Here is a 13,694-nt window from a genome sequence, read left to right as displayed (position 1 = left end):
CCTTCCAGACTCCCTTCAAATTCAGAGCCAGGTTCCCCCACATAGTCTTTCAGAACTATTTGCAGGGGGCTTTTAGGGTGTGCGTCAGAGCTTTGAAAACCTTCAGGTGCCAAATCCCTTCCCACCAGACCTAGTGATCAGAGAAATCATGCAGCACACTTTGGCCTGCAGAGGGCTTGGAAGCAGGGCTTACAACAGCAGTCCCAGTCTAATTAAAGGCTGCCTTTTGGGGGAAATCTATGGTGGTTAAAATCCATACTCACTCTTCAAAGAGCACAGCCTTCTTTCCCAACTGCTATTGGCTCTGGCAGAAGCTGAAAATGAGATTCTGGAATCACAAGAAATAAAATGACAAAGCATTAACTCATACTAGGGAATATGAATGAAGTGCTAACAGCCGGCCAAATTGCTGGCTTCAGTGAAGGTGGAGCACTCTCTTCCTCAGCACAGGCAAAGTACAAACAGCTTGTGGCTTTATACTATGCCTCTTGTTCAGGTCACCTCCCCCAGTGAGGCAATAAGGCAAACGTGCACAAAGGGCAGGGCATCTCAGATAATGAGCCAGGACTAGGAAGAATTGACAGAGGTCAAAGAAGCAATCTGGTGAGTAGTCAAGCATGGAACAATAGTTAAAGCTCTCCTCCATCGGGGTTAGGGCTTAGCTAAACAGTGTGTTCAGAAAGGAATGGAAGCAAGGCAGCAACCAATGGGCAAGTGAGGATAATATTGTTACCAGAGTGATGGCACTGGTACTGTCAGGGGGGCTGCACCGCTCCAAAACTGGGTTGGGCAGAAGCAGGGAGGCGCTACAAACTGTTCAGCAGCAAGAGAATGAGATGAGCAAAGGAAATGAAACCAACAAAACCCCTGAATTGTTTCAGATGAATCAAAGAGTTAAATATAAAAAATAAAACCATCTAAATTCTAGGAGGGAACATGAGAATTCTATTTTAAAAGTATCTCCATAGGAAAGGGCTTTCTAAGTAATGTCTAACATCCAGAGGCCATAACAAAGAGTATTAGTTGCATAAAAAAGCTTTTAAGTCTCCACATGGAAAGAGATACCATAAATAAGATTAAAATTTGTAAATACATAATAGAGACAACATAGTAATTTCCTTAATGTATAAAGCGTTCCTACAAATCAAGACCAATAACAACAAAACCTAATAGAAAAATGAGCAAATGATCTGAACAGATAATTTACCAGGAGGGAAATACAAATGACTCTTAAACATATAAAAAGATGCTCAATCTCATTTATAATAAGAGATATGCAAATTAAATCTACAGGGTGATGGTGATCTTCCTTTATTGTACTGGCAAAGAACAAGAAGTTTAATACAGACTGTGCTGCTGAGGCTATGGAAAAATAGATGCTCTCACACAATGTACCAATTTGCATTCTCATCAGCAAACTCTACAGATTGCAATTTGGCAAAATCTGTGGCTATGTAAAATGCACATATCCTTGACCTAATGATCATCTCTCTCTTTTTTTTTTTGAGATAGAGTTTCGCTCTTGTTGCCCAGGCTGGAGTGCAATGCCGCGATCTCAGCTCACCGCAACCTCCGCCTCCCGGGTTCAAGCGATTCTTCTGCCTCAGCCTCCCGAGTAGCTAGGATTACAGGCATGTGCCACCATGCCCAGCTAATTTTGTATTTTTAGTAGAGATGGGGTTTCTCCATGTTGGTCAGGCTGGTCTTCGAACTCCCGACCTCAGGTGATCAGCCTGCCTCGGCCTTCCAAAGTGCTGGGATTACAGGCGTGAGCCACCATGCCTGGCTATGATCTTTTCTTCTAGGAATTTATCTATGTTTATGCCTGATTGTGTGAAAATGTTTGCGTAAGAGTATTACAATAGTATTCATAATGGCAAAAGATTGGAAATAATTTACACGCTTACATATAGTGAACTTATAGTTAAGTAAATGATGATACAGCTTTGCAAAGAAACACATATAGCCACTAAATACAAACAGAAATTAAATATAAACCATTTAAATAATGAGACAGTCCTATTTGTCCCTATGGGTAATGACCTCCAAGGTACATTAACTCAAAAAAGCATGGAACAGAAGACAGTGGATAAGAGTAATACCTTAACATTGAAAAACAGAGAGTGAGAGAGAAAATATATTTGTTATGCTTATGTACGTGGGAAATCCTTCTGAATGGACACAAAAGAAATTGGCCATGATTATGGTTAGCACTGGGAAGGGAAACTGCAGGGCTGGGGACAGAGATGAGAGGGAGACTTTTCACTGATACCTTCTGTCCCTTTTGAAGTGCTACTATGTGCATATTTAATGAAAAACTACAATATAGGCTGGGCACTGTGGCTCACGCCTGTAATCCCAGGATTTGGGAAGCCGAGGCGGGCAGACCACTTGAGGCCAGTAGTTCGAGACCAGCCTGGCCAACACGGTGAAACCCTGACTCCACTAAAAATACAAAAATTAGCCAGGCGTGGTGGTGTGCGCCTGTAGTCCCAGCAACTCAGGAGGCTGAGGCACAAGGATTGCTTGACCGCGAGGTGGAGGTTGCAATGAGCCGAGACTGTGCCATTGTACTCCAGCCTGGGTGACAGAGCGAGACTCTCTCTCAAAAACAAACAAACAAAAAACAAAAAAACAAAAAATAACTACAATATAAACTCCTCAAATAAAGTAGTCCATCTGTATTGTCCAATATGGTAGCCACTAGTCACATGTGGCTGCTTAAAATTAAATTGAAATTAAATAAAATTTAAAATTCGAATCTTCAGCTGACTAGCCACATGTCAAATGCTCAACAGCCACTAGTTTGTGGTTATCATATTGGACAGCAGAAATATAGAACATTTCCCTTATCACAAAAGTTCTACTGGCCAGTCCCGGACTCTACACTAGTTCAAGAGGCCAGGCACCGTGGCTCACACCTGTAATCCCAGCACCTTGGGAGGCTGAAGCAGGAGGATCACTTTGAGCCCAGAAGTTAGAGACAAGCCTGGGCAACATAGCAAGACCCCATCTCTACTAAAAATACAAAAATTAGCCAGGCATGGTGGTGCATGCCTGTAGTCCCAGCTAGAATCCCTTGAACCCAGGAGGCAGAGGTTGCAGTGCACTGCACTGCAGCCTGGGTGACAGAGTAAGACTCTGTCTCAAAAAAAAAAAAAAAAAGGCCCATTAGAGACAGCAACCAAATATTAACTGTTTTCCATTATGACGAAAGAAATACAAATGTGAATGCTGGAAGGATGGAGGATGAAACTCCCTCCATCTCCACACACGCTATGCAGCCTAGCAGCCCACTCTATTACAACATTCACTGACTGGGGGACTACTGCCCACGTGACTGTCCAAAGGTTATGCCTGCATGGCAGGAACTTTAGTCCTTAAGACTCAAAGTCCAGTACTCTAAGACAGAAGATAGGAATTTAAATTTTTCAAATGATAAACGTTCTTATCGTTCTATCCTGGAAACACACGACCATCCATAAACCACAAATTCTTATCTCCTTCGTGGTTCTGGGAGAGGTACTGATTAGACAGTTCACTCTCTCCTGCTTTGCACCAAAACTCTGACAACTGGTTCCTCATGGGGGTTCTCATTAAAGAACCAGCCCAGCCCACAGTCCCCTCCCTGCTTTGGCCACCTGGGCAGCACTGTGGGAAAGAGAATTCAGCCCAGACAGGCTGGTCCTGTGGGTGGAGGATCAGAGAGAACCAGAAAGCCGTGCTACCTGATCCTCTAGAGAAGTGACAGGCAGAGGAGGGACAGGCAGGCAGATCAGTCCGAGGCTCAGTTGGAAGGCAGGGGGGTTGTGTATCCTGTGGTACAGCTTTTAACAAATCATGCTGGCCAAGAAGCAAGGTGATGAAACATGTCACACATACACTGACCTGGCAACATCAGCCTCTTTTGTCAGGATGGGGGCTGTGGTGATAGTCTGGAATAACCGCCTGCTTGAAATCATGTTTAAAACAAGACAACCCTACAGAAATACAAGCCAGTCTCCCGCTGGATAAAACAGGAGCCAAAAGCCACTTGACCCTTTACGTTTAAGGAGCCCAGAGTCTTCAGGCTCTAGTGGAGCCCACAACAGGCTTTGATTTGAACGTTTCTCACTGAATTAGCATGAATACACGTAACTGTCATCAGCCAGGTCACCCCTCAAAGGTGAAGTGCTAGAAAGAGCATCATGTAAGTGACTATTTGCCACATGGCTGAAAGGAATTAAAATAGCCCTCTATTGGTGTGCTATATAGCAGACGGAAAAAATAGAACCTCAGCACCCAAAACATTCTCCTGTTGGCCAAACTTGCACTTTTAAATAAGAGGAAAAGCAGGGAGATCAAAGACAGTTTTGCCTTTCTTTTTTTTTTTTTTTCTTTCTTTCTTTCTTTTTTCTCTCTCCTTCCTTCCTTCCTTCTTTCTTTCTGTTTTTTGAGACAGGGTCTCCCTCTGTTGCCCAGGCTAGAGTGCAGTGGCACGATCTCAGTTCACTGCAACCTCTGCCTCTGGGGTTCAAGCAATTCTTGTGCCTCAGTCTCCCCAAGTAGCTGGGACTACAGGTGTGCACCATCATACTCGGCTAATTTTTGTATTTTTAGTAGAGACAGGGTTTTGCCATGTTGGCCAGGCTGGTCTTGAACTCCTGGCCTCAAATGATCTGCCTGCCTTGGCCTTCCAAAGTGCTGGGATTACAGGTGTGAGCCACTGTGCCCAGCCTGGGGTTTTGCCTTTCTAAATGAGGTGAAGTGGCCAGATGCAGTGGCTCAGGGCTGTAATCCCAGCACTTTGGGAAGCCCAGGTGGGTGGATTACCTGAGGTCAGGAGTTCGAGACCAGCCTGGCCAACATGGTGAAATCCTGTCTCTACTAAAAATACAAAATTAGCCAGGTATGGTGGCAGGCATCTCAGTAATCTCAGCTACTCAGGAGGCTGAGGCAGGAGAATCGCTTGAACCTGGGAGGCGGAGGTTGCAATGAGCTGAGATCGAGCCATTGCACTCCAGCCTGGGTGACAGAGCGAGACTCCGTCTCAAAACAAAACAAAAAAAAAGGAGGTGAAGTTGGTCTATAGTACTTTCCAACTGCAGGAACAAAGTTGATGTTAAACAAAAAAATGAGCCCTGCTAATAAACACTGGCAGGCTTTAGCAGGACAAGACTTCCCACTCCCAGCACAAAGTCTAGCGTTCAGGGTCCTTGTGCACTGATCCACATCTTCTTTCTAGCCAGAATCTCCTCCCCAGAGACCTCAGTAGCCCAGGAAGGTAAACACCAGAAAAAAGAATATATGGTAAAGCCACACTCAGAATTTCATAGTTAAAAGTAAAATACAGTTTTGTTTAGTACTTTATCTAAATAAAACAAAAATCGAATCTATCTATTTTAAAAGCAATAGTAAATACTAAGCAAAATTTAGGTTACAATTACATTTCTGTGCTTTTTTTTTGCTTTTTTTAAAAAATTTGAGACAGGGTCTTGCTCTGTTGCCCAGGCTAGACTGTAGTGGCGCACTGCAGCCTCGACCTCCTGGGCCCAAGTGATCCTCCCACCTCAGCCTCCTGAGCAGCTGGGACCACAGGCATGCACCACCACGCCCAGCTAATTTTTCATTTTTTGCAGAGATGGGGTCTCTCTATGTTACCCAGGCTGTTCTCGAACCCCTGGCCTCAAAGAATCCTCCTGCCTTGCCCTCCCAAAGTGGTGGGCAGGCACCAGCCACCATGCTCAGCCCTGTGCGAATTCTTAGAACAAAGACTTCATTTTGTGTAGACTCTTTTACAGTATGATAAGTCCTTCCAATTAACATTTGGTCATCACTGTGCTATCAAAAAGAAGCCATTTTTGCAAAAATATCTTATGGCCTCACTGATTTCTCAAGGGCCTCTCAATTGTTTGATTTTCAAGTCTCTCCCCTAAAGGAGTGTTCATCCCTTCTCTTTATCAATTGTTGGCAGATCTCACATTGCCAGATCCTATTATTGCTTTGACACATCATCCAAGCAGTTCCTTAACATCACTGGCTTTGATTTCATGAGATATTGCCTCTCTTAAAGAGTTGCAATTTTACTTTCCATTGTTTATGTCATATTTGCAAAACATCTGACGACCAGGCAGAGACGCAGAGCCAAAATATGGATGCTCCTGGAGCCTGGCTGACCACCAGGGTTGAAAACAGAGGGAGAGATGATGAAGTAGGACTTAACTTTGCACATGGCAAGTCCATTAATGAATATTTTCTTGTTATGAAAACTTCTGCTTCCCAGCCAGGCACGGCGGCTCACACCTGTAATCCCAGCACTTTGGGAGGCCAAGGCAGGCGGATCACTTGAGGTTTGAGACCAGCCTGGACAACATGGTGAAACCCTGTCTCTAACTAAAAACACAAAAAAATTAGCCAGGCGTGGTGGCACACACCTGTCGTCCCAGCTACAAAGGAGTGTGAGGCACAAGAATGCCTTGAACTCAGGAGGCAGAGGCTGCAGTGAGCCAAGTTCGTGCCACTGCGCTCCAGCCTGGGCAACAGAGTGAGACTCTGTCTCAAAAAAAAAGAAAAGAAAACTTCTGCTTCCCATCCACAATCTGGAAACTGTGGAGAATCAGATACTAGATACACTTAATAATCTGACTTTCTCATGACTATACCTGCACTGGCTTTCTGTTTTTTTCTCTATTTTCTCCACTCTCTACCTATAAGACGTCCTCTGTCTACCCCCAGTTCTCCTTTAAAAAATCTTTCTGGTGGAGCTAGAATTTATCTCCTTCACTTAGACTTTCCTCAATCCCCTAGTAATCTCTATTCCATCCTCCATGCCCCACAGTATTTGGTATGAACACTTCCCTCTCAAGACACTTGAGATTTGTATCTCGTGATAAGAACACTGGCTGGGCGGGACTGTAAACTAGTTCAACCATTGTGGAAGACAGTGCAGTGATTCCTCAAGGATTGAGAACTAGAAATACTATTTGACCCAGCAATCTCATTACTGGGCATACACCCAAAGGATTATAAATAATGCTACTATAAAGACACATGAACACATATGTTTATTGCAGCACTATTCACAATAGCAAAGACTTGGAACCAACCCAAATGTCCATCAATGATAGACTGGATTAAGAAAATGTGGCACATATACACCATGGAATACTATGCAGCCATAAAAAAGGATGAGTTCATGTCCTTTGTAGGGACATGGATGAAGCTGGAAACCATCATTCTGAGCAAACTATTCCAAGGACAGAAAACCAAACACCGCACATTCTCACTCATAGGTGGGAATTGAACAATGAGAACACTTGGACACAGGGTGGGGAACATTACACACTGGGGCCTGTCGTGGGGCAGGGGGATGGGGGAGGGATAGCATTAGGAGAAATACCTAACGTAAATGACGAGTTAACGGGTGCAGCAAACCAACATGGCACATGTATACATATGTAACAAAACTGCACATTGTGCACATGTACCCTACAACTTAAAGTATAATAATAATAATAAAAAGAACACTGGCTGGACCCTCCACTAGGCTGCAAGCTCCTCAAAAACAAGTCTGACCACATCTTTGCCTCTGTCACAGTACTTAGCATACACTGTGCCTTGCCCTTGGCGGACACTTGGTCAATGCCAAATGATAAGCTGGAAAGCTGAAACAAAACCAACTGCTGACTGAGAAGAAACCACTCCCTGTACCCATCACACAGCCTTAGGGGGAGAAGTCATGAATCAACAGGGCTGCCCCACCAGTGTCAACGCAGGCATTCCTTCACTCTGCTCATACGGCCACAAATGAAAGAAACATTTGTCAGAGCAGTATAGTTTTAGAGGTTTTAGTTTGGATGGGCAGCTGGGTCCTAGAGAAATTAAGCAAGCTGCTCAATGTCACACAGCTTTCTCTTCCTCTCTGCTAATTCACCGGTGGTTGGCAGTGGCTCTCACCATGATGTTGAAGGCCACTTAGGATTTGGTGCTGCCCATCTCTCAAGAGTCATCTTCTTCTATCACCTGCCTATTGCCTGCCCTCCATCCCTTCCAATAATGATCTGCAACCCCCAGACATGCCGTGCTCTCCCACACCTCATGGACTTTGACACACCTGCTCCTCTCTCCCCGGCACGCCTATTCTCCCTCTTGCCTGGCGAGCTCCAGCCCATCCTAAAAGTCTTAGCTATTAAAGCACTGCCGCTCTCTGTAAATGCTCCTGACAGTTCAGTTTTGCAACTCAACAACCTGGGTTCAAATCTCTGCTCTGCCATTGACCACTGTGACTCTGTTCTGGTCACATGCTTGCCATGTGACTGCAGCAAGTGACCTAACCTCTTAGAATTCTACCTCAGTGTGGGGATGAAATGGGATGATGCAAGGAAACTGTTCAAAGCAGTGACAGGCAGATACTAAGCATTCACTCTGCACTGCTGGGATCTTGCCTGACTTCACAGGCAGAGTTAGGCAGCCCTGCCATACCTCCACCACCCTGCATGGCCACTGCTCAGGCCTATTGAGATGCCTGATAGTCTCTGGGCAGGGTCTGCGTTGCCATCTTTATACTCTCAGAATCCAGTCCCATCCCCAGACTTCATCATATGTAAGGTATGAATCCTTTTCTGGGTATATCACAAGGCAAACACCCAATGCCAACAGCCAAACAGCCATAGCTTCTGGAAAAATGCCTAAGAGCAAAGGCTGCTGTTAATACATTACTTAAAAAGAAGAGGATCCCAACCTGCAGCAGTGTAAGAACTTCTGCCCACACCTCCTGAGTGCTGTCCTGCTCCCCTGAATCAGCAGTTTCCTTGGTACAGCACCAGAGAGCCGCACAGAAGCTCATGACAGACCCCAAACCCATCTAGCCACAGGCAGCAACACCCTAAGTGGCCTCTAGGATTGGGAAGCGTCAAATAGGATCCAGAGGGTTTCTGAGGGTCCGGTTTAGGAGAATACCTTTATCTTCTTGGAAGAGGCAACTACATGCAAGGTCAGAAAGGACTTTAATGTTGTGAAAATCATGTCCAGTTTCAGTTTCTCAACTGTGGCACAAGTGACATTGGAGGCCATATAATTCTTTGTTGTGGCACCGTCCTGTGCATTGTAGGACGTTTAGTAGCATCCCTGGCCTCTACCCACTTGATGTTACCTACAAGTTGTGACAACCAACAACAACAACAAAATTTAAAAATTATCCAGGTTTGGCCGGGCGCGGTGGCTCACATCTGCAATCCCAGCACTTTGGGAGGTAGAGGCAGGCGGATCACCTGAGGTCGGGAGTTCGAGACCAGCCTGACCAACATGGAGAAACCCCGTCTCTACTAAAAATACAAAATTAGCCAGGCGTGCTTGTGCATGCCTGTAATCCCAGCTACTCTGGAGGCTGAGGCAGGAGAATTGCTTGAACCCAGGAGGTGGAGGTTGCGGTGAGCCGAGATCGCACCACTGCACTCCAGCCTGGACGACAGAGCAAGACTCCATCTCAAAAAAAAAAAAAAAAATTACCCAGGTTTGGTGGTGCACACCTGTAGCCCCAGTTACTTAGGAGGCTGAGGTAGCAGGATTGCTTGAGCCCAGGAGTTCAAAGTTACAGTGAGCTAAGATTGCTCCACCGCACTCCAGCATGGGTAACAGAGTGAGACCCTGTCTCTTAAAAAAAAATTTTTTTTAAGACTCAAATAGGAGAAATTTTTAAATGAATTTTTTTTCAACTTGCAGAACTAGCTTCCTGGCATCTTCCAAATATTTAGCTTTGATGGGGATGTCTTGCCTCTTTTCTTTTGAACACTCGTCACGGTAATAATTGATCTAATCACCAAAATAACCAAGAGTTTCATAAAAAGTATGACATAGCATGCCAGGTGTGGTGGTGCACACCTGTAGTTCCAGCTACTTGGGAGGCTGAGGTGGGAGAATCACTTGAGCCCAAGAGTTCCAGGTCAGCCTGAGTAGGAAACATAGTGAGACTTCATCTCTAAAAAAAAAAATTTTTTTAAAGAATATGACATAGTGAAGCTGATTTCCAATCTTAGCTGCCTGCTAGCCTACTAGAATAAACACTCATTCTTTATTTATTTATTTTATTTTTTGAGACTGGGTCTTACTTTGTCACCTACGCTGGAGTGCAGTGGAACAATCTCAGTTCACTGCAGCCTCGATCTCCCAGGCTCAAGCAATCCTCCCACCCCAGCCTCCCAAGTAGCCGGGACTACAGGTGCACAACACCACTCCCAGCTAATTTTTTTTTTTTTTTTTTTTTTTGGTAGAGATGGGGTTTCACCATGTTGCCCAGGCTAGTCTTGAACTCCTGGGTTCAGGTGATCCTCTTGCCTTGGCCTCTCAAAGTGCTGGCCACTTTGAGGTGTGAGCCCACCACACCCAGACAAAACATTCATGCTTGCCTTTCTTCCCTCCAAACCCAAAGATAATCTTTGAGTCTAACTTCTCGCCCCCAGGATAGACCTCACCCAACACATACTGCAAACCAGGATCACCTCTAAGGACAATTTTTTTCTCATATCAAGTTTCAGAATTACTTCCCAGTTGCACAAACTGCATTCCCATCTTTTACTCTAGGTTTGCAGATGCTCACAGAATCAAAGGTCACACATTTTAAAAGCTAAAAAAACCAGAAGGGCAATTCTGTCTCTAACTACAAAGACAATGGATAATTTGGAGTTGACGAAAGCCACAGAATGTGTCGAAAAGGCAAAATAATAAAAATAATAAAAAGATGAAAATAGAGAAAGTCTCATAGGCCTTTCTGAGCATACAAAATGGTTAATTTCTGCAGAGTCAGTGTGAGCCATTTATTAATTATTTTTTTCCAGTAATTCAAGGTAGTGGTCAACTACCACTCTTCATAATAACAGCTGCTGCTTTCTGAGTGCTTAAAACATGCTGGGCCCTGTGCATTATTTTATCTAAATATTGCCACTACCCTGTAAAGTGGGTACTATTACCAGAAGCTGACAGGCCCTTGCTGGTCTGAGAAAAACAAATTAGTGCTAGAAACACAGGTGATTAATTTCTCTTATTTCTAATTTCCTATATTACAACAATGTTCTTGATAAGAATTTGTTGAAATTGGGTAAAAAGTCTAGTGGTTCGAGGTCGGGTTGGGGGGGCGGTTGGAGGAAGGGGGTGGTTCTGAGGCCAGACTCACTTCGTGTCTTGGGAAGGTACCACCTCTGGAAGCCTCATATTCCTGCTCTCAGGAATGGGCACAGCGGTGGTACCTACCTCAAGGGGCTGTTGGGGAAAGTATGGCAGGTAATTCTTTTAAGGGGCTTAGGACAGGGCCTGGCACACAAGATTTGCTTATTCTATGTCAGCTATTATTCATTATAAACTACTTTAAACTCTTAGCCAGGTGGAGCCACTAGGGATTTCTGAGCAGGCGGGAGCAGCGGGGAGGGGGGCGGCGAGATAAATGAGGGCCTCCAGGTCCCAGCTGGAGTAAGACCCCCCCTTTATTTCCTCTTCCTAACCACCCAGCTCCTGGGGCATACAAAGGGCTCAAAATACATATTCTCTGCATGCACAGTATCTAGACCCTCTGGCATCCTCCTTTTCCCCCACTCCCCCATGCCTCACTCTGTCACCTGGCCTCGCTGTGGGCTCAGGGGCGCAAACCCTGCACGTGCACTGCCCTGCAGCCGGCGTTACACAATCCGCATTTCTAAGGCAGCCGTGAAACCTGTGTCGCTGTAGGCGGGGGACCGCAGGTTGCCGGCGGGTACCTGGCTGGACAGCATCCTGATTCAAGTGTTTCGACACGGAAGGGGAGCAAGGGCACGGGAGTCGGGGCAGGCTGGGGAAAGGGAAGCTGAAAGGCTGCTGGGGGAGGGGAGTAGCGGAGCGAGATCTTGGGGACGGCGCGGAGGCGGCGCGTGACACGGAGCAAGATGCTATCTGGGTGGGCGAGCTGCAGTCCTTCTCCAGGAAATGGGGGAAACAGGGCTGCAGGACCCCAAAATCCTCTCGGCACTGCGAGGGGCGCCTAAGGGCTGCTGCGGGCGCAGGGGGTGGGGAGGCGGAGTAGAAAGAGGGTGCAGGTCCCGACCCGTCCTCACTCTGTCCCCCGGCTTCAAGAGGCTGGCTGGACCCAGGAAATGGGGCGCCGGGTTTCGGGCATCTCAAACCTATTCAGGCAGCGGGAGGTGGGGGCAGCGCCCGCGCGGGGAGCGGAGTGGAAAGGCAAGTGCAGATCCCCGACTCTTTCCACTCGATGCGCCGCTGCAGGGAGGCACTGGGGGAGAGGTCACGGGGCCATCAGGGCGCCCCATCCCCCTAGGAGCGCACCACCGCCCGCCCGCCTCCGCTCACCTGACCGGCCTCAACCGCCTGGGTCCCGCCGCCGGGCCCGGACACCGGCCCTCGGTCTCTAGCCCCGGGCTGGGACCTGCCGCCGCGCTCGGACCTGCCGCCGCGCTCCTACCCGCGCCGCTCCCAGCTCCGGCGCCCAGCCCAGCTGGACTCCTTAAAGGCGCAGCGTGCCGGTTCGCGTCCTCCGACAGAAAAGCCAGCCCCGCCCCGACCCGGCGCCGCGCGCTGTCCCCCAGCGGCCGCGCTCTGTTTGGGGGCTCCGGGGCGCTTATCCCCAGCTCCGCCGCGCGCTGGCTCACAGCGTTAAACCCGGAGGGTACAGTTAGCGTCTCGCACAACCCGACGCCGGCAACTGTCTCCTAGCACCCGAGAGCCACGGCGAGAGCAGGATCGCCTACCGAGGTACCGGGGGCGGAGCCCGAGCGCCCGGTCCCGCCCCCGCCCCCGCCCCGCCCCGGAGCGCACACGGTGGCGGGGCGCGGGGAGGGCCTCTGAGCCCGCAGAGCCACACACAGTTCCACATCCCCGGCCCGAATTATTCCCGGCACTGTTTCACTTACTGAGCACCTACTGTGTGCCTGGCGCGGCTGGGCATTAAACCCGCCAAAGTGACTCAGGCAGGATCTCGGGATCTCTGCCCCGAAAGGCATCAGAGAGAAAGGGACAGGCAGGGGTTCTCAGGCAGTAAAGCAACACTGCTTGACATCTGTTGTCTCACGTAATCCTATGAGGTAGGCACTGGGGTCGACTTCTTTTCTCAGAAGACACCGAGGCTCAGGGAGGTGAGGGGCTTGCCCTGGATAGTCCAGGAAATGGGAGAAATGGGGGCGCAGGAGCCCTCAAATCCTCTGGAAACTGCGAGGGCTCCACCCCAAGGAACACCGTAGGCGCTCATGCTCCCGCCCTGGCTCTCGGGTGCTTGGAGACAGTTGCCGGCGTCGGGTTGTGCGGGACGTCAGACTGTAAGGACAGAACTGCGAATTCCAACCGAGGATCGTCTGACTCCAAAGCTATACGGGAGAAATGGGCACCTGGAAAGGCCTTCGGCCACCTCTGGTTAAACCCCTGCTATGGTCGTTTCTTTCTTTTAGGGACAGTTAAACCCCAGCTTGGCCTGGCTACTCTTCCGTGTTTTCCATGTCTCAGTTTAGCTGCCACTTCCTCCAGGAAGCCTTCAGTAAGACCCCTTTGGGCTCACACTGCACTGTGGGCTTCTTTCATCAAAACATGTATTCGTTCATTTAACAGATATTTACTACACCTGTTAGGGGCCTTAGTGGCACCCAGGTCTTCCTGCTGCACTGAGTGCTTGGCCTGCCACTCCAGACATCAAGGGGCCAGGGCTCAGCAGGACTCTCTTGGCCGTTTAAATCCCCCACAAAGGC

At 47.8% G+C, this 13,694-nt stretch overlaps 1 protein-coding gene across 4 annotated transcripts in view; it reads right to left on the bottom strand.

Annotated features, from left to right (window-relative positions):
* ABHD6 (abhydrolase domain containing 6, acylglycerol lipase) overlaps positions 1–12,726 on the bottom strand; it is a 55,131-nt gene extending 42,405 nt beyond the window's left edge. The window contains exons 1-2 of one of the 4 annotated variants that reach the window (XM_016941390.4): positions 12,310–12,684; positions 264–328 (exon numbers count right to left, since the gene is read on the bottom strand). The gene's annotated coding sequence lies outside the window, so the exon portion shown is untranslated. Of the gene's footprint in view, positions 1–263; positions 329–12,309 lie in introns of all 4 variants that reach the window. The other 3 variants (XM_016941392.4, XM_016941391.4, XM_016941389.3) reach the window with 3 other exon arrangements.
* Positions 12,727–13,694: the final 968 nt, after the last annotated feature.

This window comes from Pan troglodytes, chromosome 2 (assembly GCF_028858775.2).
Source record: "Pan troglodytes isolate AG18354 chromosome 2, NHGRI_mPanTro3-v2.0_pri, whole genome shotgun sequence".
Lineage (NCBI taxonomy): Eukaryota > Metazoa > Chordata > Mammalia > Primates > Hominidae > Pan > Pan troglodytes.
The sequence above is the reverse complement of the archived record's forward strand: the minus strand, read 5'-3'. Positions and strand labels throughout refer to the sequence as shown.